Source organism: Tasmannia lanceolata, unplaced genomic scaffold (genome assembly GCF_043159265.1).
Source record: "Tasmannia lanceolata isolate RefF3 unplaced genomic scaffold, GAP_Taslan_0.1 ptg000044l, whole genome shotgun sequence".
NCBI classification, from domain to species: Eukaryota; Viridiplantae; Streptophyta; class Magnoliopsida; order Canellales; family Winteraceae; genus Tasmannia; species Tasmannia lanceolata.
Window position 1 is genome coordinate 3,203,051 of NW_027518721.1, and position 23,509 is coordinate 3,226,559.

At 40.2% G+C, this 23,509-nt stretch overlaps 1 pseudogene; it reads left to right on the plus strand.

Annotated features, from left to right (window-relative positions):
- The first annotated feature begins 17,776 nt into the window (after positions 1-17,776).
- On the plus strand, positions 17,777-19,954 carry LOC143864030 (ricin B-like lectin R40G3; annotated as a pseudogene).
- The last annotated feature ends 3,555 nt before the right edge of the window (positions 19,955-23,509 follow it).

A 23,509-nucleotide genomic window follows, 5' to 3' on the forward strand; every position in this document is an offset into this window, starting at 1 on the left:
ATATGATTTCCTTAGTTTTTCTTTGTTTTTCTTTTCTTTTTTGTTCATATCTGTTCGCGCTTTATGATTCTCTTATTTTGCTTCATTCTTTCTAAAGTTTTAAAGTTACAAATCTTTATTTTTTTTGGGCCTCCCCGTGCATCGCACGGATCTGCAACTAGTTATATTATATAGTAAATTTAGGGTACTTTTATTGTAATAGCTTTCCACAGTTGGTAAGGCAATGTGTGTTAGCCCATTATCAAAACATGATATAGCCAACATCAATAGCCTGAATTCACAAGTCATATGTAAAATTTTATTTAGCTGTTAAATAGCTTAATATTGTAGACACCCCCATTTTGCTACGCTTTAAAAAGCGAAAGATTCGGTAGTATCATCGAGTCTTGAGTCCGTATTCAGCATTAGATTAGGCATCCATGCATTTTAGGGTAGATTTCACCTCATTATGAGAGTTTTGAAGTTGATTCGCGATCCTGAAGGTCTCTAGGGGGTTCCTTTGGCCTCCGGAAGATGGAAAATCAAGTTTCCAAGCAAGTGAAAAAACCTGCTATTTTTAGAATTTTCAGGGTTTCCCTCATTTTTGCCCATTTTGCACTACAGGGGTATTTTGGTCATTCTTGATGTGTCCCGTTTGAACCCCGAGCTGTGTCCGAGAGATCTTGAGCGATTACATGAATTTTGAAAAAGCTGTTATTTTTAGAAACTCATGGGGCTTCCACATTTGCATCATCTTATGGATGTTTCAATCATTTCTCATATATCCAAAACCATCTGAGGGTACGGCTGATGGATTAGGAGTAATTTTGTAAGATTTAGGAAACCTGCTAAATTTAGATCTCTCAAGATTTTCTCTTAGTCTTGCACTGCGGGGGTACTTTAGACATTTCCAATATATCATATTTGGTCCCTAAGTTGTGTCTAAGAAATCTTGAGTTAATTCATAAATTTTCAAAAATCTGCTATTTTTGAAATTTCTCAGGGTTTTCTCTAGTCTAGCCAAATTCTAGCACCTCGGGGTAATTTGGTCTTTTTCTGTATAATTCTTTTGATCCCCGAAATATGTCTAAGAGATTATGAATGATTTCCTGAATTTTGAAAAACCTGCTAAATTTAGAATTTTTCAGTGATTTCTCTTAATTTGGAAATTCCAAGTGTTGAGGGCATTTTAGGTATTTTCAGGGGATACCAAATGATCCTGTTTAATATTGCTCACCGAAAGGACCCAATTTTAAAAGTTTCTATTTTTGAAGTTTGAACACAAAGACTTTCCTTTTTTAATTTTTTCCTTTAGGGGTGAACCAATCTGAGGGTATTTTGGTCGCATTTGGATGTCTAACAGTCGAATAGGGGCATTTTGGTCCGAAAAGTTATTTTCCAAAAAAGATGGTCCGATCATGTGTGAGAGATGCACCATAAATGTCGAATGGGTTGGGTCCATATATAGAATGTTGAATTTAGAAAGATTTTATTGAATTTTTAAGGAAAAACCCGAAACCCGTGTGAAATGGCCCATTAGGCTAAAGCCCGCAAAGATAGAGCTCACGTGGGTTCACCCATATGGATCGACCACCATGGTGGGCACCCCACATGGCTGACCCACATGAGTTGAGCACCCAACCTTGATGATGTCACAACGGTGACATCATATTTATTAAAAGAAAAAAAATTTAAAAAACAAAAAACATCTTCTCTCTTGAAGTGTGTTCATCTCTCTCAAAGGTTCTTCACAAAAGAGATTCTTCAATTTCCTTTTCTTCTTCAACAAATCACACATCAAGGATCTTTGGGGTGTTCTTTGGGTCTTCTTCACCATATAAAAGGGTGCGACAAAGCGTATACCTCAGATCTACGCACCCTAAAGACAAGGAGCGCGATCAACGGTATGATCTTTATCTTTGTAATATCAAAAGTAGAAAAACATGCTAGGGTTTTACTTTTGATAGATCAAATCAATGAATTTTTTCTTGAAATTCTAGTATGTTATAATATAGATTATAAGTTTTCAAAATCCAAAATTTCACCAAAAAATTATTTTTTCTCCATTTAATAATGATTTTCTTTCTTTTTTATTCAATATGGATTTAAATCGGATTATCAAAGCAAGTATTTGAAAACGTGGGTTTCTTTAAAAACTGATAAATTTTTGGGATTTCTATAAAATAAAATACTTCTGGAAACTTAATTTCCAATCGCGGTTTCACCGTTTTAATTTTCATTCCATTTTTCAAAAAATAACCCCAAAAGAGGGTATTTCTTGATGAACGAAGCCAAAAATATATCAAACCATGTCCAAAATTTGTGAAATCTTGTTTCCAAACCATGTTTTTGATTTCCAGACCACCCAAAAAGTTTCAGATTTTTTTCAATTTGTTTAATCCGGTTTTAAATTATTTTAAATTTTGGATATTTTTAATAAATATCAAAAGGTTTGAAAATTTGATGAAACTCTCCAGAATTAATGTTCAATAATAAATTGAATTTCTCAAAAAAAAAATTTTGAAAAAAGGTTTTTTATTTATTTTCTAATCGCTTCTTCATTTTACGTGTCGTATTTCTTTTTTATATTAAATTAATAAAATTTCGAATCTTTTTCCTACAAACCAGTAGTTTAGGCAATTAGAAGGTTAGTGAAAAAATTTTAAAAGATTTTACAAGGGTTTAATATGATTTCACAATTTTCTTTTAAAAAACTGGTTTTAATTCCTAGGAAACGAAATCCCCTTTTTATTCAAAAATCAATTTTATGGAGGCACATTAATTATTAGGTCTTGAAATTTTGACAGTAAATCATATAGCCTATTTTATATTTACTGGAATTTTTACATGATTTTATGATACCATTAGCCTACTTTTTAATTGATTCATTAATTTTATCCAAATTTTGTGTGAATTGTAATTGGCATCAAATCTTGATAAACACCTTTGAAATTTTTACAGTAGTCTAATACCATAATTCTATCTATACTGTAATAGTTTTACTTGATTTACGATTCGTATGCTATGAGTTGATTTGTTAATTTGTAATCTGACCAAAATTTTGAAAATTCAGACATTGATAGAAAAACTTATTCCAAATTCATGAAACTCTTCCAGTAGTCTAACCTCACTCATATATTGTTATTGAAAAAGTCACAATGAATTTAGAGTTTGATTCCTTAGGGTTACTGTGTAATCCTAGCAATCTGGCCTTAATGTTAATAAATCACAACTTAATAGCAAATCGACACAAAAGTCAGTGAAAACTTTTCAAAAATCCTAATTTTTCATCATATATTTAACCTTAAAATTGTTTGAAACAGAAACCCTAGAGGTTATAGATTCCCTTTGTAAATTGACTATGCTGCGATAGTTTAATTGCCGAGATCGCATTCATAATCGTATACTAATTGTGATCGTTCCTGCATAATTTGAGCATGTAAATTACAGTATGTTGTTGGCTCCGAGGTCCACTGTCCACGGAAATCCTGAGAATCATGCCAAGCAATAATATACTATAATTTATGTGTTAAATTATACAAGGATTGGGAGCACGATGCCCTTCCATGGATGCAACTCAAGGCTGAAATTTGCCAACTATAGAGCCTTTGGTACTCCTTAGATGTTAGGAATCGAAAATCTTTGAAAAATTAAAAATTATTTACTTAATAAATTAAGATAATTTGATCAATACTTTTGAAATCGTTGGATAACGGTATCTCTTCGTAAGGACCTTTAGAACCAATTAGGAACACTTACCTCGCGTTGTGTCCTAGGTTTTAGGGTGTCCTAGAGTTAGGGAGTCCAGCCTCATCACGGCCGTTTGCTATGGATAGCAATCGTGCCACAGATCTAGTTACACTAGTCGCCCAATCTTTTCATAAGACAGGCCTGGTTACCTAGGATGTAGGTTAACCTGCATTAGTCTAAGGCAGCGTCTTGCACTTAGCTAGGATCATATAGTATCTTAGATGAAGTCCTAGGATAATAAAATCTTCAACTTGAACTAAATAACTTCTCTTAAAACTGTTGAAGCAGTCAATCCAGTCTAGATCGGTGTTCTAGATGAGTTAGGCATAAATAGCTTAGTTTAGGTGCACCGAACTACGTCGACGCTGATCCCAGTGAGGCTTGGGTACGTAGGCAGCTTGGATGCTTGATGGCATACCAATCACGAGTTGGCTCCACACATAAGTTGTGGGGTTTTGTACATTAATCCTTAAATTAAAAATAATTAAATCACTTAGGATTTTTCATGAAATTAGAATTTTATGAGAACTTTCACTTAGATTGAATTCAAACAAATTAAAAAAATCAAGATACATATTTAGGAATTACACTGAAATTAGATCTTATGATGCATGTCATGTAGTTTGCACAATAATATAGAGTTAAATGAGCCATTTAAAAGAAATTCAAAAAAGTTAACTTTTAGAATTGAAGACCGATTATCGGGCAGGAATGGTGCATGTGGTGGTAACTCCCCATACCTTCCATTCTCGTAACCAGGTAACGAGTCTAGATTTCTAGTCAATTATGGGTCCTAGATTCCTCATCTAAGTGGCGACTCTGTCACTCTCTTTTGCGTGGAATTCGGATTGCCTTAGTGATCCCAAGTTCACGGAAAAGATTAATTAAATCACACCTTACTAGGCTCGGCGGCTTACTCCTGCCCTTATGGGTACTGGGTTGCACGTTTGTTTGCACCCTATGGCTTAGTTGCTGCCTGCTTGGTTGGGTAATTAAAATCAATAATAAAAAGCACACGCCATTCGCGTGGGTACGAGAGTCCAAGAGAGAGCGTGGCGGGTCGCGCCCCACCCCTCTCGCTGGATCGGGTCTCACAAATATCAAATACATATATCTAGTATCTCAAAGAAAAAATATATGAAGAAGAAAAGGTTTCCCTCACACACCTTCAATTGTTGCCAAAGTGTACGTACTCAACAAGGACATGTTTGTCATTCATTAAAAGATGGGTTCGCTTTTATAAAAGAAAAAGAGAGACAAAAGAAAAGCTATGGAAGTTTATCTATACATGGAAGCATAAAATGACAGAACTTTTCCCAAGTTAACTAATGAAATAATGATTGATCAAAAGAAAATAAGAGTAATAGGATATTGTATATAATCATGTGGGAAAAGACATTCTATTCTAAAAACAAAATCCTTCACTTGAATAACTATTGTTCGAACAGGGAATAAGAACGATCCTTAATTCTAAGATAGGCTATTTTAGTCCACCGCATTAATTTTGATATTGGCATGAATATGTAGTAGTTGATAAAATGCCATCATTATTTTATTTGATCCGCTCCTAAAGTTAAACATTTTATTTTGATCCCTTTATTTTAATGTTGATACATATGATTAAAAGATTGATAACATGCATATGCAAAGTGGGTTATGCATCATGGGCATCCAAGAACATCACGCATGGTTTTGCAACCAAGATCCTGTGTATATGGTATATTTGCATATTTTTGCAAAACAAGGAAGAAATGATTTAAGGTCTTAAACATTGCAAAACACTATGGAATGCCGTATAGCTATGAAAAGGGCGGGTTCATTCCGCGTCCTTAGAGTGGCACCCTTAAACCAAGGATATGAGGGCCTGCGTAGTGTCCGCCTAAGTCACTTCCGGTAAATCGGTTGGAATAGGCACCCATTTCGCACACCGGTAAATCGGGTGGACTGGGTATGTTATGATGATGATGATGATGATATGTTTATGACCTTCTCGTACCACTGTCGTGATGGGCCATAGGCGTGGATATTACGAGGGGTGGGTATTGGCATTCATACCTTTCTCGACTAACCCCATCTAGTCTATGTGTACAGCTTTGGGATAGGATATTCAAATGATGAATTTTTGCACAAGTGTACTTGCATAAAAAATCTTTTTTATTGCATGCATGGATCACAATATTTTAAGATGAAATTGATAAAAGAAGATTCACTTTAAGATATGAAATGGATCACAATAAAAAGTGAAGGCATGACGGATTTTACTCAAGCTTTGGCTTAGGAGGCTGGGTTCCCTCGAAGAAACCCTTAGAATCATATTTACTGGTATTGAAGCATTGATCCATGGCCACGAACAAGGATAGGATTGATGCTCTCAAAACCAAGGAACAAGAGATTGCGGCATCTCTACAGGAGCTCACCACAACAGTCAAAGATTTGGTAGTGGTGATGATTACTATCTGCCCATTTCCTTTACCCTTTTCACCAAACTCAATTCATTTTTCCCATCTCCTCTTCTCCGGCCACCTACGACCATCTTCTTCAACCTCCTCCATTAATTCCGGCACCTGTGACCCCATTCCGAGAAAGGCGGGGGACGGGCCCCACGCACGAATCTCCAGGATCATCCACGTGAATGGAGAGCTCTACCAAGGAACTTTCGAAAGAAGTGCCCCTCACAGTATGAGTGGCGATAAAAGGTGAGATACCTCTCGATTCGGGGACTAGCCCAGATTCGAGGCGTACCTTAAACCAAGAAGAGTCGCCATCCAAGGAAGTGGGCCAAGGATCCCATACTATGCTCTGTTGCAACGGATAACCAGAGATATAAATGAAGGTTCGTGCCTGGTTACGAATTTGGAAGGTCCGAAGAGCACCTCGTCCGCCCAAGTGCAAACACCTGGTCTCTTATGCCATTTATTATTGATTTTGAAGAGTTTGGGCGAAAGTCATACGAAATGGGAACACATATCTCCGAGAAGACGTCTATCTAATCATGCATGTCTCGGAGGAATAATAAGCACACACAAAATAGAAGAAAATAGTGTCGCCTAAGAATAGCTAGGTTATGAATGTCATACCTAATTGGTGTCTGAGTTCTGGTGTGCAAACACATGCATGCTACAACTAAAGGTATAGGATCTGTACATGAAAGTAAGAAAACACAGCATAACACACAACACAATTTAACTTTATACATGACTGGACAAGATGAATCCTAAAACTCTAATGCGACTTGACTCGGACCAAGATGGCCGTCCATCCCAGCTGCTCTACGTATCCCGGCCTCGGGAAGAATCGGAGTCAACGTAGTTCGATGACCTATTCTAACTACGATGCCTAACCATCTAGAACTGCTATCCTAGACTCGATCCACTAGACTCGACTGATTTTTAAAGCTTTTTTATACGATTGCTTAAATTCAAGTGAATTGTAAATTTTAGGACTCTCTATATGCCCTAACTAATGCGAGTTGATTAGCCTTAAGCTAATGCAGGTGGGCCCTACATCCTATGTGTAACTATGCTGTGCATCCTAAAGAAAACCATGGGCTGACTATATGCTTCCTAGTCTAGCCATCGGTTCGACTAAATGTCTAACCGATTTACTCGAGGCCTCCTCACTCTAGGGACACTCACACGACAGGACACACCACATCAAAACAAATTAGGACAGACTCCTAAGTCTAAAACATCCCATATATCTAGGACAGAATCCTAACTCTAGGGGAAGATCTTTTTGAAAAAGGTTTTGAATATTTTTTGTATTTTTGGAGGTTTTAAAATGCTTATTTTGAAATGTTTGGCTGGACTTGGGATGTGGATCCCAAGCTGCACTACGTACCCTGTTGAAAGGGATCAAGCCAACGTAGTTCGGAACAGATTTCCTAGCTACTCTCCTATGACTCAAGATTTTTGAGATTTTTTATTTTTCAGATGTTTTTTATGTTTTTGACACAAGAGGATTGAATCCTATCATCGTAAGGGGAGGACAGACTCCTGATATCCCGCAAAGGTTGGACAACATCCTATGCTTTGCGAGGGAAAAAGAGACAGAATCACGACTTTGCAAGAGTTGGACAGCATCCTATACCTTGCAAGAGTGGATAAAAATCACATGATTTGATGAGAGATTGGAAAGAATCCTAACCCCTATGATGATAGGACTGACTCCGGAAACTGAAGGACTGACTCCTATGCTAAGACTGATTCTCAGACTAATAACTCTAAGAGAGATGCTAATGAGACATGGCGTGTCTCCAAGGGATGGACTCACTAATGAGATAAAACTTGTCTCTAAAGGATACAACTTTCTCTGCATTAGACATAGCCTGTCTCCCTGAGAGTAAGCTTTTCTACGAGACAAATCATGTCTCTCTAAAAGGGTATGACTTTCTCTACCTGGGGCATAGCCTGTCTCCCTAAAAGATATGACGAGAAAAGCAAAAAAGACAAAGCTTGTCTCCTTAAAAGGATGATAACCACTAGGATAAATGAGACAAGGCATGTCTCCTAAGAAGGGCTCTAGATAGCTCTTTCATTGTCCTTGCAATAAATGGGGACCTAAGATTTAAGGAATGTACATCTAAAAGACTAGGCAAGTCTTTTAAACAAAAGAGGGGAATGCTACTTGGACTGAGCAAGTTCCCTAATAATGGGCTTGGGAACACAAATTAGCATCAAAATTTGGAGATATCAAAGAAGATAGATGAGCCATGAATGCTTTTAAGAACAAGAGAATTTGAGATATAATCATAACCTAGTTCATTTGATGCAAGCAAATTCAAATCTAAGTACAAAGTTGTAATCAACATTCTTTTATCAAAACATGAGAATACAATCATAATTATTTTTTTAGATGGTAATAACCTGAGAATTTCTTTTGAAGTTGAATTTCTCATAAGGATTTGAGCTTCCGAGATGAGGGCATATGTAGTCAAATTTCCAATTGTTCATAGCACATGATAAACTTAGACCATACACTCAGTATAAGAAAAATGAGATCATACTTCTTTCATAGGATTTTTCCTACAATTATACTTGTTTAAACACAACTCCTAACAAAAACAACTTAACTTCCTCTAATCATTATTATTTGTAATTAATTTCAGCACATTTCAGCACCCAAAATTAGACACTAACATTATTGACTTAGCCTATTTACAAAGCGATATATTACATGGGTTGAACATCAACTGAGATGATTACCAAAACCTGACCTCGTGATTTATACAAGAAATTTATGCTACTACCAAGGTAATCCACCACATTTATCAATCTGTTTGTACTCGAATTCCACAAACCTGCTAGGTCCATGGCTTAACTAAACATGATTTATCCCTTGCTTATTCTCATTTACCAACTAAAATGTGTATCCGAGCGAAATAATCTTGAGCATAACATATCTTTTAATAACATGTCTTTTTCACACCTTTGTTCATATGACTTATTCCTCTCAACTCCACACTAGAAATATTCTAGTAAACCACAACTCCACACATTATGCCTGTCATAATGCAAATTTCCTCACAATTATCAAATTCCGCATCATCACTATCAAATTTAACAACTCTACATATTTTCAAATACATGGTATTCAACTCATATTATCTCCTATGGTCATATAGCTATTTCAAGACAGTTTTGGTTTTGAGAAAATTTCCAGTCTTCAAATTTCTACCATAAAAAAAAACAATGAAACAGATGCCACAGTGAACAAAAGAAATACAAAATCCTTTTAGTAAGTAATGCCATCTTGGATCATTCCATAAACAATGCAAGTACAGATATTTAGAAAAACTACCGCATGCATAGATGGAAATCTTTCAAGGTCAGCTCCTCTCTAATCATTCAGGATTCTACTAACACCAACTGATTTCATGCAATTTTCCTGAACTAATGAATACAAATATCCAACACTAAAGGCAAGGTAGATCATTATAAACATATGTGGATAGAGAGAGGTTGAAGATGACAGTGACGATCAAATTCCAGCAAGATCTTCTGTAGCATTTCACATGTAGCAAAACAAGTAAAATTGGTCTTATAAAGCTAATCAATCTATAAACCATAGAAAACACCTATAAAAAATCGATCAAGAGAGTGAACACAAGCCATGAATAACAATTTAATGAGTAAAATAAACCAAAGCCACAGAGACATTAAAATTGCAATCAGAGAGATCAAGCTAATATTCAATCCAATGGAAATTGTAAATAACCAGATCTACCAAACATCTTGTTAACCATAGACTAAGAATGCAAGTAGATTTTACCTGAAGCGCAATCTGAGGTGGAATCAAGATCTACTCTGTTTAAAGCCTTTTGCCGGCATTGCACAAGGTAGTTGACCGAGCTTATTGCTGAAATCACTGATAGAGGCCCCTAAACCGTCACTCCTTCGATCAAATCCAACGAGAAAATGTTCTAGCAACTGGATCTGGTCAGCTATTTGTTGTTTGATCGGACCCCTGGTGAATGACCAGAGAAGGTGAATTCTAATGACGGAGAAACTACCAGATTCTGGTGATTTTTCCAGAAACCATAACAATTCGCCTAATTTGGTTGGAGAAGACGGAATCAAGGAGCAACAATAGCCGTGTCGGCCGGAGCTCCGGTGAATGGCTGGATAAGAAGAGACTTGATCGGAGCAGAAGTTTGGGTTGGAGATTTGGAGATTTTGTTCTCTCTCTCTCTCTCTCTCTCTCTCTCTCTCTCTCTCTCTTTAATTTTCTCTTTCGATCTCGCTGATTTTCTAGATCTGGAAAATGAGCTCTAAATTAGTGATGATGCCAAGGGTGAAGCAGAATGCAAAATCAGAGTTGTGGAGACGATTGCCGGAGTTCTGGCAAGCTTCGCTAGACAGATCGGAGAAGAAAGAGGAGAAAAAATAGGGTTTCAGAAGTTAGATCTAGGGCTTGAGAGTTTGGATCTTGAATTTGGATGAGGGAGAGATGAAAGAGGAGGTAAATGATAACGGCAAGAAAAGATCATGATCGGAGCTCTGGCGGATTGACCGGAGAAAAACTTGAAAATGCTCAGATCTAGAATTTTGTAAGCTTCAAATGAGAAAAATCAAGGTTCTAGTGAAGATAATCTTGGTATTCAAGGTAGAGGAATGAAGAAGATGGCTTTAACAAGGTAAAAACAAGGATTTGATTTGCCGGATTCCGGCGAGTATCGTCGGAGAAGATGAAGAGCCGACGAAAATTCCTTTCTTTTCTCTCTCCATCTGATTTTTCTCGAAATGAAGAGACCCCTCTTCCTCCTTTTCGTTTACGAGCTTTGCTTCTCTTTTATACTAAAAAAAAATGACGAATTTTCATCCCTCATTGCTCCCAAGGACAGCCACTTCAAGTGAATTTTCAACTATTATTTACCCATCAGGGGGGTGCCTGGGTAAGGAATGAGGGGGGTATTTAGATGTTGCTTTTTTGCATTTTTTTAGCTCCATTATTTGGGGATTTCGGATATTTTGGGACTCAAATTTTTAGAATTTTATTGAATTTCGAGATTTTAAGGCCCGGTCAAAATGGGGTGTCTACAGATGCCCCTCTTTGGCAGAGGGCGCTTGTCGCACAAATGCCAAAGCCGAAAAGACAACATATTTTGACCGGTCCAAGATGTTGGATGAAAATTGTTCCAAGAAGAGAGTTCTAGATGGTGCGACTCAAGAGTCGAATTGAAAAGCTTCGAAAGGACGTTGTTCTGGCGTCCTTTGCAAAAGGTATCGACAGGATCGATTGGCTGCAGATGAGCTGGAAATATTGAAAGCAATGTTTTAGCTGCGAGCGAGCTTGAAAATTGAAGAAAAATACGCTGACTGCGAGCGAGTCATGGTTGAAAGGTTAATTTTGCCGCGAGTGAGCCGGAAAGGATATTGGCCTGGTTGCGACTGAACCAGAAATCGGGGAATTGACTTGACTGCGAAGGAGTCAGATAGTCAAGGATATTAGCTTGGTTGCGAACGAACCAGAAGATCGGATAATGGACCTGACTGCGAATGAGTCGGAAGGTCAAAAATTTGCTTAGTTGCAAACGAACCGAAAAGCAAAGGGGTGACTTGACTGCGAGGGAGCCAGAGTCAAAGATATTGGCTTAGTTGCGAATGAACTATAAGACCATAATAATGACTTGGTTGGAATGAACCAGAAAGTTAGGAATTTGATTTTAGCTCTGAATGAGCTAAGAATTGGAAGATTGACTCGACTGCGAGTGAGTCGAAGTCGGGGAGATTAGCTTGATTGCGAATGAATCAAGAAATCAGCGAGAAACTTAGCAGCGAACGTGCCGAAGAGTCTAAAATTTTGACCCGATTGCGAATGAACCAAAAAGGCCGGAATGATGACTTAGTTGCGAACGAACCGAAGTCAAAGAGATTAACTTGACTGCAAATGAGTCAAGAAATTAGAAAATAGACCCGACTGTGAATGAGTCAGAAGCCTAAGATTTTGGTTTGGTTGCGAATGAACCAGAAAGTCGAGGATTGACCTGGTAGCGGATGAACCAGAAAGGTTGAAATGATGACTTGGTTGCGAATGAACCAGGAAATGCAATAGCCTGACAGAATCGGAAGTTGAAGGATTAACTCGGTTACAGATTAACCAAAGGGTCGGCAACACTATCTTGACTGCGAATGAGTCAAAAGCTCAAAGGATTGACCTGGTTTTGAATTAACCAAAAAGTCGAGGATATGAGCGAGACTGCGAATGAGTCAAAGGCTCAAAGGATTGACCTGGTTGCGAATGAACCGAAAGGTCGGGGATATGAGCTAAACTGCGAATGAGTGAAAGGCTTAGAGGATTGACCTGGTTGCGAATGAACTGAAAGGTCGAAGATATGAGCTAGACTGCGAATGTGTCAAAGGCTTAGAGGATCGACTCGGTTGCGAATGAACCGAAAAGTCGAAGATACGAGCTGGACTACGAATGAGTCAAAGGTTCAGAGGATCGACCTGGTTGCGAATGAACCGAAAGGTCGAAAATACAAGCTAGACTGCGAATGAGTCAAAACTCAAAGGATTGACCTGGTTGCGAATGAACCGAAAGGTCAAAAATACGAGCTAGACTGCGAATGAGTCAAAGGCTCAAAGGATTGACCTAGTTGCGAATGAACCGAAAGGTCAAAAATATGAGCTAGACTGCGAATGAGTCAAAGGCTCAAAGGATTGACCTGGTTGCGAATGAACCGAAAGGTCGAGGATACCTTGATCAAGCCGAAGTCTACATGAGACGGTACGAGAATCAAAGGTATGATGGGCCTGTGGAAAGGCTTTCACCAGAATAACAGTTAGATGGACCTGTGGAAAGGCTATTCTCCATACTAACGGCTAGGAGGTACAAACAATAATTTTGATTTTGGATGCGAAAATTTTTGATCGCCACTGAGAGATTGATTGTCTCTTGCCGAGAACTATCGGGAGTGAGGGTTCCTTGCTAGAACCAGACTCGGATAACTTGCTGGGTTTTGGGTATCGACCTCTTTTTTTTTTACCAAGAGAACTGTATTCTGCTGGGGATTGAAGACTGTGGGAGGAAATTCTAGACTCCACTGAGGAAACTGATTTTCTTGGGAAGTTAACTCTTCAGGAGAGTGGATTCGTCTGAGAAGTTTAGAAGTTTGGTTCGAGATATACTCGTACATCTCTTATCTCAACTTACTGAAGACATTGGCACTGATTGCCTTTTGTGTGTTTGATATCTTTTATGACGCAAGTCATAAAAGATGCCCCTAGTGTGTTGTGATTCCATGACAAGAGTCTTAAGGAAGCGGGACCAGGACAGGTAAGGGAAATTTAGATTTGCATGGGTTCTTTCTTTGAAATAGGAAGAAGAATCTCTAGAATGGCTGAGTCTGAGAATTCCTTCTGTTGTTGCTCACTGCTTGAGGCCTTGATGTCTCTGGCAGGTCTGACCAAGATGTCTCTTGCCTCTCTTTGATTCCTAAACCAGGATTTACTTTGAATTTTCTTCGCATTTTGGAAGGTGTACTCTCGCTCTCCAGTGCCAGACAACCTTAGACCTTGAGAACCTTACATCTTGAGAAACATGGATAAGAATGAGGAATAGACTTCTAATGACTCGATCAAAGAAAATTTATACGATTCAAGGGACGACTCACTTTTGATTCACCCTTAGATCCAATGTATTATTTTTTTAGGGTAAGGCTAGCCGCTCTCAGAGTAATTTCGAAAACCATGTCAAGAGGCACTAATTTCCTCCATCGGTATTTCCGTCATGGTTATTACCCCTCTTCGGATTGCTCAGTTTTAATGCCCCTAGTTTAGAAGGGTATCAAAGTAAGTCTCGCTAACACTACTCGGATTTCGAGATCCTGCCCTGTTTGAAGACTGCTTCTCCATCTCGTCCATTCCCTCCTTGCGGGAACTCATGACTAATGTCCTTCCAAATTTTTGGTCTAGCAAACCACCTGTCTCAACTCTTGTTTGCACTGCTTGCATTCTTGAGTTCTTCATGGTTGAGAAACTCCTTCTACAACTCAGCAGCTCTTTCTTCATGGGAAGTCTTGCTGCTGACTAGATTGTCTTCTTGAGTTTTCAATCTAGCAAACCGATACCCTTTCGTTGTATAAGCTAACTCTTTGACTTAGCAAATACATGAACCTCTTTTCTCTAGGCCGCCCTTTCAGGTTTTCAACCTAGTGGGTCTTCAGACTCTCATTCTTTTCTTTTCTTTCTATTTTTGTTCTAATTTGCCTTGAACTTTTGCTTGTTTCACCAGAAGGACTTTCTAGGTAGGCTCGGGTTCAAAAGGGTTAGATATCAAAATTTCAAACGATTTGGATCGAATCTGGTCTAGCCAGACTACCTACGTACCCCAAAAATGGAGGATCAGATCCGCGTAGTTCGTTTTGGGGTTTACAAAGAATGGTTTAGCTTTTTAGCTTCAAAATTTTTGAACAGGAATAATTTTTCTTTTTATCCCAAAGGTTGACCGAACCTAAATTGATTAGGTTGCCTACGTACCTCTGAAGAGCTGGGGATCAGGTCCGCGTAGTTCGGGTGCATAAATGCCCCTGGTTTATAATGTGGTTGAAAAAATGTTTGGCTTAAATTTTGGCTCAAAAATTTGCAAGAGGTTTTTTTGATGTTAGGATTTTGGCTATAACGGCTCAAACGTCCAAGGATGGCCTCCTGATGTTTTCACATACAAGCTTTTGAATGTTTAAGGTTCGACGGCTTTGAATATTTTCATCGAGGAGTCTGGCGGTATTTGCAAGCAAGACTTCAACCACGGTGCCCCATTTGAACTTGTGCGCTTCTCGAATATCTTGAATTTCTACTCAAGGTTATACAGCTCTCAATAATCTCCAAATGTTGGAGACAATTCTGATATTCAATCTATCTCGTAGACTCCATCACTTGGGTCTTTGATTTTTCTAAGGAGTTGTCTTAGATACACATTCCCTTCTCCTTCTGTCTTTCTCTCATATTCTTTTTTTTTCTTTTGCTTTTAGACATTAGGAATGTCCTTACTCTTGAAGTATTTCTACCTCAGAATCTCATTGAAAACATGTAACCCAAGTGCTCTTTTTGGGCTCAAATTAATGACTTCATTTTCTGAAAGTCTTCGCTAAATTTCTCATCAGCTCGACTGGATGTCTGATGCTTCACTCTCTTGAATTTTGCTTTACGACTGATATCTAAAGCCGATGGAGTCTTGCTTTGCACAGGGCGTTCACCCAGTTTATCCTTATAGGATCAAACAAGGCTACCTTGAATCCCTATAAACAGGTTTATCAATTCCTCGCTCTCCTTGGGAGATAAAGTTTTGCCAATCCATCTTTCCCGAGTTTCGGATTTCGATACCACTATCAACAGCTTTGATTTCTTCTTTGAGTGGCTATGCTTGACGCTCTTCCTCTCGTTTGATCATGTTTCAGATCTCGAGGGGAATTTCGTCTGCATTCTCATCCGAGAAGGGTGTCTTTAGTTATTTTAAGCATTAGATCCAAGAATGAATCATAAGAATACTGATAACATTGAAACCAAACTTTATTGAATTGAAAACTTTCAAGTACATCAATAGTTCTCAACACGCCTCAGTGGGCTCTACATCAGACTTGAGAGAAAGCAAAATATTGACTCTAAATGAGAAAGACTGACAGACATGACACACGCGTTTTTTTTTTTTTTGACACTATGACTCACCAACTTTCAACACAAAAGTTGGCATACACTTGATAGAAACATCTTGAAATATGATACTTGGAACACGACTTTTGAACAGAGGCAAGGGTTTGGCACTGAAATTCGCGAGTAGCACGCCTTCCTCCATGATGTTGTCGACTAAGGAGTTCGACCCTGGTATAAGAATCTCGGAAGAGGCGGTCCCATGTAGTTCTGTCTACCTGGCCCAGACTGCCCTTGAAAACCTGCTGGTGGCATCATGCTCTCTGCCCTAATATTCTTCGGAGGCTCAAATTCTGACATCTTTTCTTTTCCTTTCGATTCATTTCTCTGTTCTGAGGCAGCATAAGCAGAGGTGGTGGAACCTTTGAAGGGTTGAATAGGTCTAATCGGTGCATAGTTCACGAAAGCACAGAGTTCAGGAAGAAGGGAAGAGTCTCCATCTATCTCGTCCTGAATTTTGTGTTTCAATACCAGGCACTTTTCTATTGTATGACCAATACCTCCGTGGTACTCACAATACTGATCTCTTCTCCAGTGTTTGGGGAATGAGTTAGGAAGAAGCTTCGGATCTAAAAGTGTCAAACGACCTTCACTGACCCATTTCTTCATGATAACTTCCTGAGAACATGGCAGCTGAGCGTATTCCCTCCTCAGTCTCTGACCCATCCTTTCTTCCACTTCTATTATTGGCTTCTTAAAGGATTGACGATAAGGTCCAACATTCTTAACTTCACTGGAAACAATGGCAGGCTTTGTCCCACTATGCAAATCAACATATCTGTCAAGAATTAAACTCTAAACTGATGCTTCTTCTGTCATAGTACCCATATCGGCAAACTGCTTAGGAGCTGAATCATATCCGGTAGACAGATATCATATCTGAGTTTTCATCTCTCTCACTTCTTCAGTTAACATGGCCATCTGACCAAAGAGTTTAACCATCCAGTTTTTCATTCTAATGAGGGCCGACCTTTCAAATGATTCCTCCATTGGTCGAAAGTTTGATGGAATAGGTGGTGTTTCTGAGATAGGACGAATAAGGGATGCAGGATCCAATAATGGTTCATCCATAGAGATAGCTCCTACCATCGGTAAAGGGCCAACTGATCTTTGCACTGATTTTCTGGTAGCACCGGGTTCTCCAGCAACTACCTTACCATCCTTGATAAGTTTTAGGATCTTATGTTTCAAGGCTTGGCAACTGTTGGATGAATGTCCATGAACTCGATGATATTCATAGAAGTCTTGTTCATAAAAATTGCTAGGAAGAGGATTTGGAGGAGGAGAAGGTTCAGGAAGTTCAAGTTTACCCACTCCGACCAATTCTCTCAAAGCTTTTTCAAGATTCTTCGGCAATGGAGGAATCTCTTTATTTGGTTTATGAATAGGCTTGTTTCCTTTTTGAGCTACCTTCTTGAAAGTTTGACGAGAAGTCTCCACATTGCTGACATCTTCAGCTGCTACCATAGTCCTCTTTCTGTCTCTAACATCAGTTGAGGTCCTTGTCTTTAGGCCTTTAGACAGTACATCCTCTACTTGGGTTCCCGTCTTGATGAGGTGATTGAAATCGAGAAAGTATTGGATAGCCATATGATGGTAGTATTGTGGAGACAGATTCTTCACCACAATTTTAATTTGTTCCTCATCTGACAGACGATGAGTCATCTGTGCAGCTTTTCTTCTCCATCTGCGAATGAAGGAAGTGAAGGTTTCATTGTGGCCCTGCTTCAATGCTTTGAGATCTCCTTTGGTTATGTTGATCCCCTCTGTAGACACCCCATTTTGACCGGACCCTTTTCCCCAAAATCGAATACATTTCTGAAGTTGAGTCGAAGTGCCGAATGAAATAAACCCGAAGAGTTCTCATTGGTGGATAATTTTCGAAATCTCTTGAAGCTTGAATGGTCCCCAAGCGCCAATTGAGACCCTTGTTCAGTTGCCCCAATATCCTTGACCATTGTTATGAAGCTCAAATGGCTTTAATGTTGGTACCCCATTATTCGAACCTTGAATTGTTGTCTTTGATACCTCGCTCTTAAGTGTGCAATTCAGGTCATCTCAAATTAAAATTCTTATGAGAAAATGAGCTTAATTGGCCCGAACCCGATTCGATTTTATGTTAAAAGCATAGCTTGAATCCCAGAAAATTGGCATGAGTGGTTCCCGAACCCATGTTTGGGGTGTAGGACGAGCTTAAGTTGAAATATCATAGAAGGGGGGTGGGATATCCATCAGGAGAGTGCCAATACCAATCCTTTGTGTAGCAAAAGAGTGTTTAAATGTTAATCCTTTTCCCTTACCCAAGGTCACCCCTAGCCAGGAAAAAGGGTGTCAAAATTCATGTAAAGTGGCTGTCCCAGGGAAATGGAGGGGGTGTATTAGTATAGCATTTCCTTTAAAAGGGAAACGAGCTAGGGTTAGAGGAGAGGATTTTTTCTAAAAAAAAAGAGGGGGAGGGCAGCCGCAAGAACGGCAGCTGAGGGAGAAATACAGAGGGAGAGAAAAGGCCGGTCTTCGCCCACCCGCCGCCGCAACTCCTTCTCCTCTAGCCGGCATCCATCATCTACACCCTAGCATTTTCCCCTCTCATCTTCTCCGGTTGAGCTCCGGCTGTGCTCCGGTCAAGCTCCGGCCGGCCATTTGCAACCCCCAATCATCATCCTCTTCCTTTCACTCACCATCTAGTTTCTACCCTCATCTTCCTCCTCCACTACAATCCAAGCTACCACCAAACCCCATTTAACCCAAAACCCAAACCCTCTCCTCTTCTCCACCAACCCATTCCCGCCGGCCAGCCACCTTTGCCTCCACCTCCATCCCACCACCTGAAACTCCCAAACCCATTTCCACCTTCAAACCCATCGGAATCCGGCAACCTCCACCATTTTCTCCGACCACCACCTCCGATTACTCTCTCCTCCGACCACCATCTCCATCTCCGGCCTCCATTTCTCGTCACAACAGCCATCAAAACCCATATATACCAAACCCATATTCCATCTTCCCCGAGAAGCCAAACCCATCCCCGCCGGCGAGTCCGCCACCCACCTTCTCCATCTTCTTCTTCACTCCACCACCACCACAACCTCAACCTCCATCTCCTCGCAGCCACCACCAGAAAACCCATTTCATTTTACCCCATCGCTGGTCCCTACTCCGGCCGTGCCGCCTCTCCCCATCATCTCTAACCACATCCCCTGCCATCTCCTCCGGCAAGATCACCTCCGTATCACTGGCCGCCGCTCATCTCCTCTACGCCCACCATCAGCCACCTCTGCAAATCCGACCATCATAGCCATTAAAACCCACATCTGCTTCGATCGTATCCCTCTTCACCACCACCGTTTTCACCCAAACCCACTTCAATTTTCCTCCACCTCCTCCTGATTTCAACTACTCCTGTTTTCCCCAACAATCCCCAAATTACCCTCCTCAACCTGCTTATTCCTCCGTCCAACATGTTTCTCATGAGACCCAACCAGAAGGTCATCATCGTCATAACCCTTTCTCTTCTGCTTTTCATCATATCAGCCATGAGAATTCTGAGATTTCGAGGAAGCCCATTGTTAGTTTTTTTTTTTGCCGGGCAGAATCGAATTACTCGCTTTCCATCCGAGATGGGAAAGTTGTTCTTGCACGAGCAGATCCAAAGGACGATTTTCAGCACTGGTTCAAAGATGAGAAATACAGCACGAGAGTGAAGGATGAAGAGAGTTTTCCTAGTTTTGCGTTGGTGAATAAAGCAACTGGTCAGGCCTTAAAGCACTCCGTTGGAGCCACCGAGCCAGTTCAGTTTACTCCTTACAATCCAAATGTTTTGGATGCGTCAGTACTGTGGACAGAGAGCAAGGATGCAGGCAACGGCTTCAGAGCTGTAAGAATGGTCAACAACATTCGCTTGAATTTGGATGCTTTTCATGGAGGCAAGGACCATGGAGGGGTACGTGATGGAACCATTCTTGTGCTGTGGGAATGGGCAAAAGGAGATAATAAAAAAGTGGAAGATTGTCCCCTACTACCCAAGCCCAAATTGGATCTTGTTCGGGCAACTTATCGTCAACCAAACACTCAGCACTTGATGAGCATTTGATGTAAATATCCTACAACTTGGGAAAGGAGGCCAAAGAGAAAGGTCTGGATCATCAAATTCCATTCCAAATTCGCCGGCTAAGGGGTTTGTTATCTAATCCTTTCCTTTTATATTTCATTTTTATCTGTGGTATATGGCCTCTAGTGTAGGAATCCAACGCTCATAATTCAGATACTGGAACGTCCCATTCGGAGTCTTTGCAGGGTATTTAGGACCTTCTACATTTGCGGTTCCATTAGATTTTTCGTGATCTTTGTCTGTCGGGATCCATCTTGGTGTTCGTGATTGCACGCTCCACATGTTTTTGGGGTCTTCTCCGCCTCTGAGTATCCCATCAATTTCGGCATTGTTTCGATGGATTCCGGCGATGACGGAATGTTTCTTGAGCCAACCCCTTGCCCTTCCTATCATTTTTCCTATCTTAGGGTCTTCACAGGGTTTGAGGGGTTTCCTTTCTTTTCGGGATTGTTCTTTGCGCATTCCTTTGGATCATTTTTGAGTTTCGGGATCCCATCGATTTTGGGAGCTCTTCTCATCTTTCTCTTGGGTTTGGCAACGATGGAACGTTTCTTGAGCCAGCTTCTTCCCTTCCTGCCTTAGAGTTTTCGCAGGTTAAGGGATTCTCTCCTCTTAGAGTGTTCAGCTAGTTAGGACCCTTCCTCAGTGGCTGATTGTTTAGTAATTCTTCTTATAGAGTTCTTGTCTGTCCCTTTTTGTTTAGAAGTCTGCCCTTAGGGTTAGAAGCTTTTCATCTCTCGTTTGTTTAGGGTCTTCCCTCGAAGGTCAGTTTCGTTTTCGTCTCTTTGAGATTGCTTTCTCATATCGGAACTTTAGTTCCCTCATTTGTTTTCTTTCCCCTTAGGCTTTAGGGATCCCGTTTCCCTATGAATTACTCTACCGCGATATGGTGGGTAAGGAGGCTCTTCTATCGGATCCCCTTTAGCTGAAAGGGTGTTGGCACTTCTTCTAATCATCAAAAATATAAAAGCATTTCAAAAACATTTGAAAAACATAAAAAACCTTAAAAATCTAAAGTGTTGAGTGTTTCTCTTAGAAGCGTAGTTTGAGAGTTCGTTTTCGAACTACGTTGGCTTGATCCTCTTCCACGAGGTACGTAGTGCAGCTTGGGATCTTCATCCCAAGTCCAGCCAAACTTTGTAAATAAATCATTTAACAATTTTTCTTCAAAACTTTGTTTTCAACAAGATCTTCCTCTAGAGTTAGGAGTTTGTCCTAGATAAAGAGTTTTAGAGTTATGAGTTTGTCTTTGATGTGTTGTGTGGTTTGTTTGTGTTTGTGTTTGTGTTAGAGTTAGAGGTTTGTTGCGCCTCCGTCCGGTCAGTTGGCGATTCAGATCGTCGACTGATGACTAGGTCTAAGATGCGTTAGTGATCCCATTATTTTTCTTAGGATGCACAGCCTAGTTACACATAGGTTGTAGGAACCACCTGCATTAGCTTAGGGCTAACCTGCATTTAGTTAGGGCATATAGGGTGTCCTAAAATCTACAATTCACTGCAATTTAAATAATTGTTCAAGAAGCTTTAATAATTAGTCTGGTCTTTTAGATCGAGTCTAAGATAGAGGTCTAGGTGTCTTACGCATCCTAGCTTAGAATAGGTGCGAAGAACTACGTTGCCTTGATTCTCGTGGAGGCGGGGATACGTAGGCTTCTTTGGATGAACATCAGACCATCCGAGGACTCGGGCTAAATCGTTTAGAGTCTTAGGATTTGTTGTGTTGTTATATTGTATATTTTGTTGTGTTTTCTTACTTTCTTGTGCAGACCTATACCTTTAGCTGTAGCTTGTATGTGCTTGTCCATCAGAACTTAGACACCAGTTAGGTATGTCACTCATAACCTAGCAATATTTAGATGGCACATCTTTCATTTTATTTTATGGGTGCCTATTATCTTTATCCTCAGGAAATGCATGTTTAGGTAGACGACTCCTGAGGATTGTTCCCATTTCATATGATTTTCGCCCGAAACTCTTCGAGGTTAATGAAAAATGGCATAAGAGACCAAGTGTTCGCACTCGGGCGAATTGGGGGCGCTCTTCGGACCTTCTCCATTTGTCATCAGGCACGGACCTTTTGTATCTCTGGTTATCCATTGCAAACAGAGCATTTGTTTTGGTTCCATGGCGCATCCATGGATGGCGACTCTGAGTTATTTTTAGATATATCTTGGTTTCGAGCCCTGGCTCCGGATCAGGATGTATCTCTTTCTTTTTATATCGCCACTCATGCTATGCTGTGAGGGTGGCAACAGTTTCGAGAGTTCCCTGGTAGAGCTCTCCTTCACTTTGTGGAGATCTTTGAGGATTGCGGGAGGGATCTCGCGTCCCTCGGCACCGTCCTCGGATCGGGGTCCACACCCTCCTCCATGGAGAACTGCTCGACAAACCTGTTGGCAATGTCCTCCAAGGTTCGGATCTCTTCAGACTTCAGGCTCAAGAACCATTTCTTAGCCACTCCAATCAGGCATCGAGGAAATAAGAGAGCAACCTGCTCTGGAGATAGACCATGCTGTTGCAGAAGCGGAAGTACTGACATCAGATGGCTTCTAGGACACCCTGTCCCGTCGTACTTATCCATGTTCGGAACTTTGAATCTAGGAGGCAGTGTGACTCCCGGATATATCATAAAATCTGCCATGTTCAACTTTTTCGGGCCTTGGAATTTTATGTTTTCCATCTCCTGAGTCGGCTTATCCAGCCTATCTGTTATCACTTTTCCCTTATCAGCTCTCTCCAGATGAGGGAGACAATTATCTTCTGCATACTGCTCATCCTCGAAGTCATCCTCAACAGTGAACATTGCTGGTCTGTTCATCATAGGAGGTGAGGGAGGTATGATTGAAGGATGCTGAGGTGCATGCTCTCTCGAAGTAGAACTTCTATCATTCTTTAGACGGGCAATTTCTTCATTGATGGTGACCAATTGTGCCAGAATAGCCTTCATAACCTCATTGGTGTCAAGGGTATTATTTCCATTCTCCGCCATGGGTTCAGGTATAGGTAGAATGGGAATATGTACTACAAATGAGTGAAGCCAACAAGGTCAGACTCTTGCCATGGAATGGACAAACACTATAATTCAGCATAGGGTAATCGAATGAAAATGCCATATGTAAGCTGAGACAAAAGATGATACGAATATATCCTCCCATGGATAAAATCCGGCAGCATAACATCTATACAAAGAGATGTGGTAAGATAAGCACATAGAGTTTGTCAGCAAGTCTAAAGGATAATGACCAGACTCAAGGTATTTGCAAAAAAAATTCGGCAGCATAACGGCCATATAGAGAGGGTCTAAAGATGCTAATCACAAAGGGTATGCCAACTGGGTTAAGATAAAGTAAGGCTCTCAGCAAGAACACACACTCGAATGAATGTCAGCAAGATAAACTCGCAATCAAACAAGTGGAACATAATCAGATCAGAATCAATCATAGGAGAAGGATACAATAGGCAATACTGAATTTTTCATCCATGATCAATGATGATCAGTAGATCAGAAAGAAGACCACGGCCAC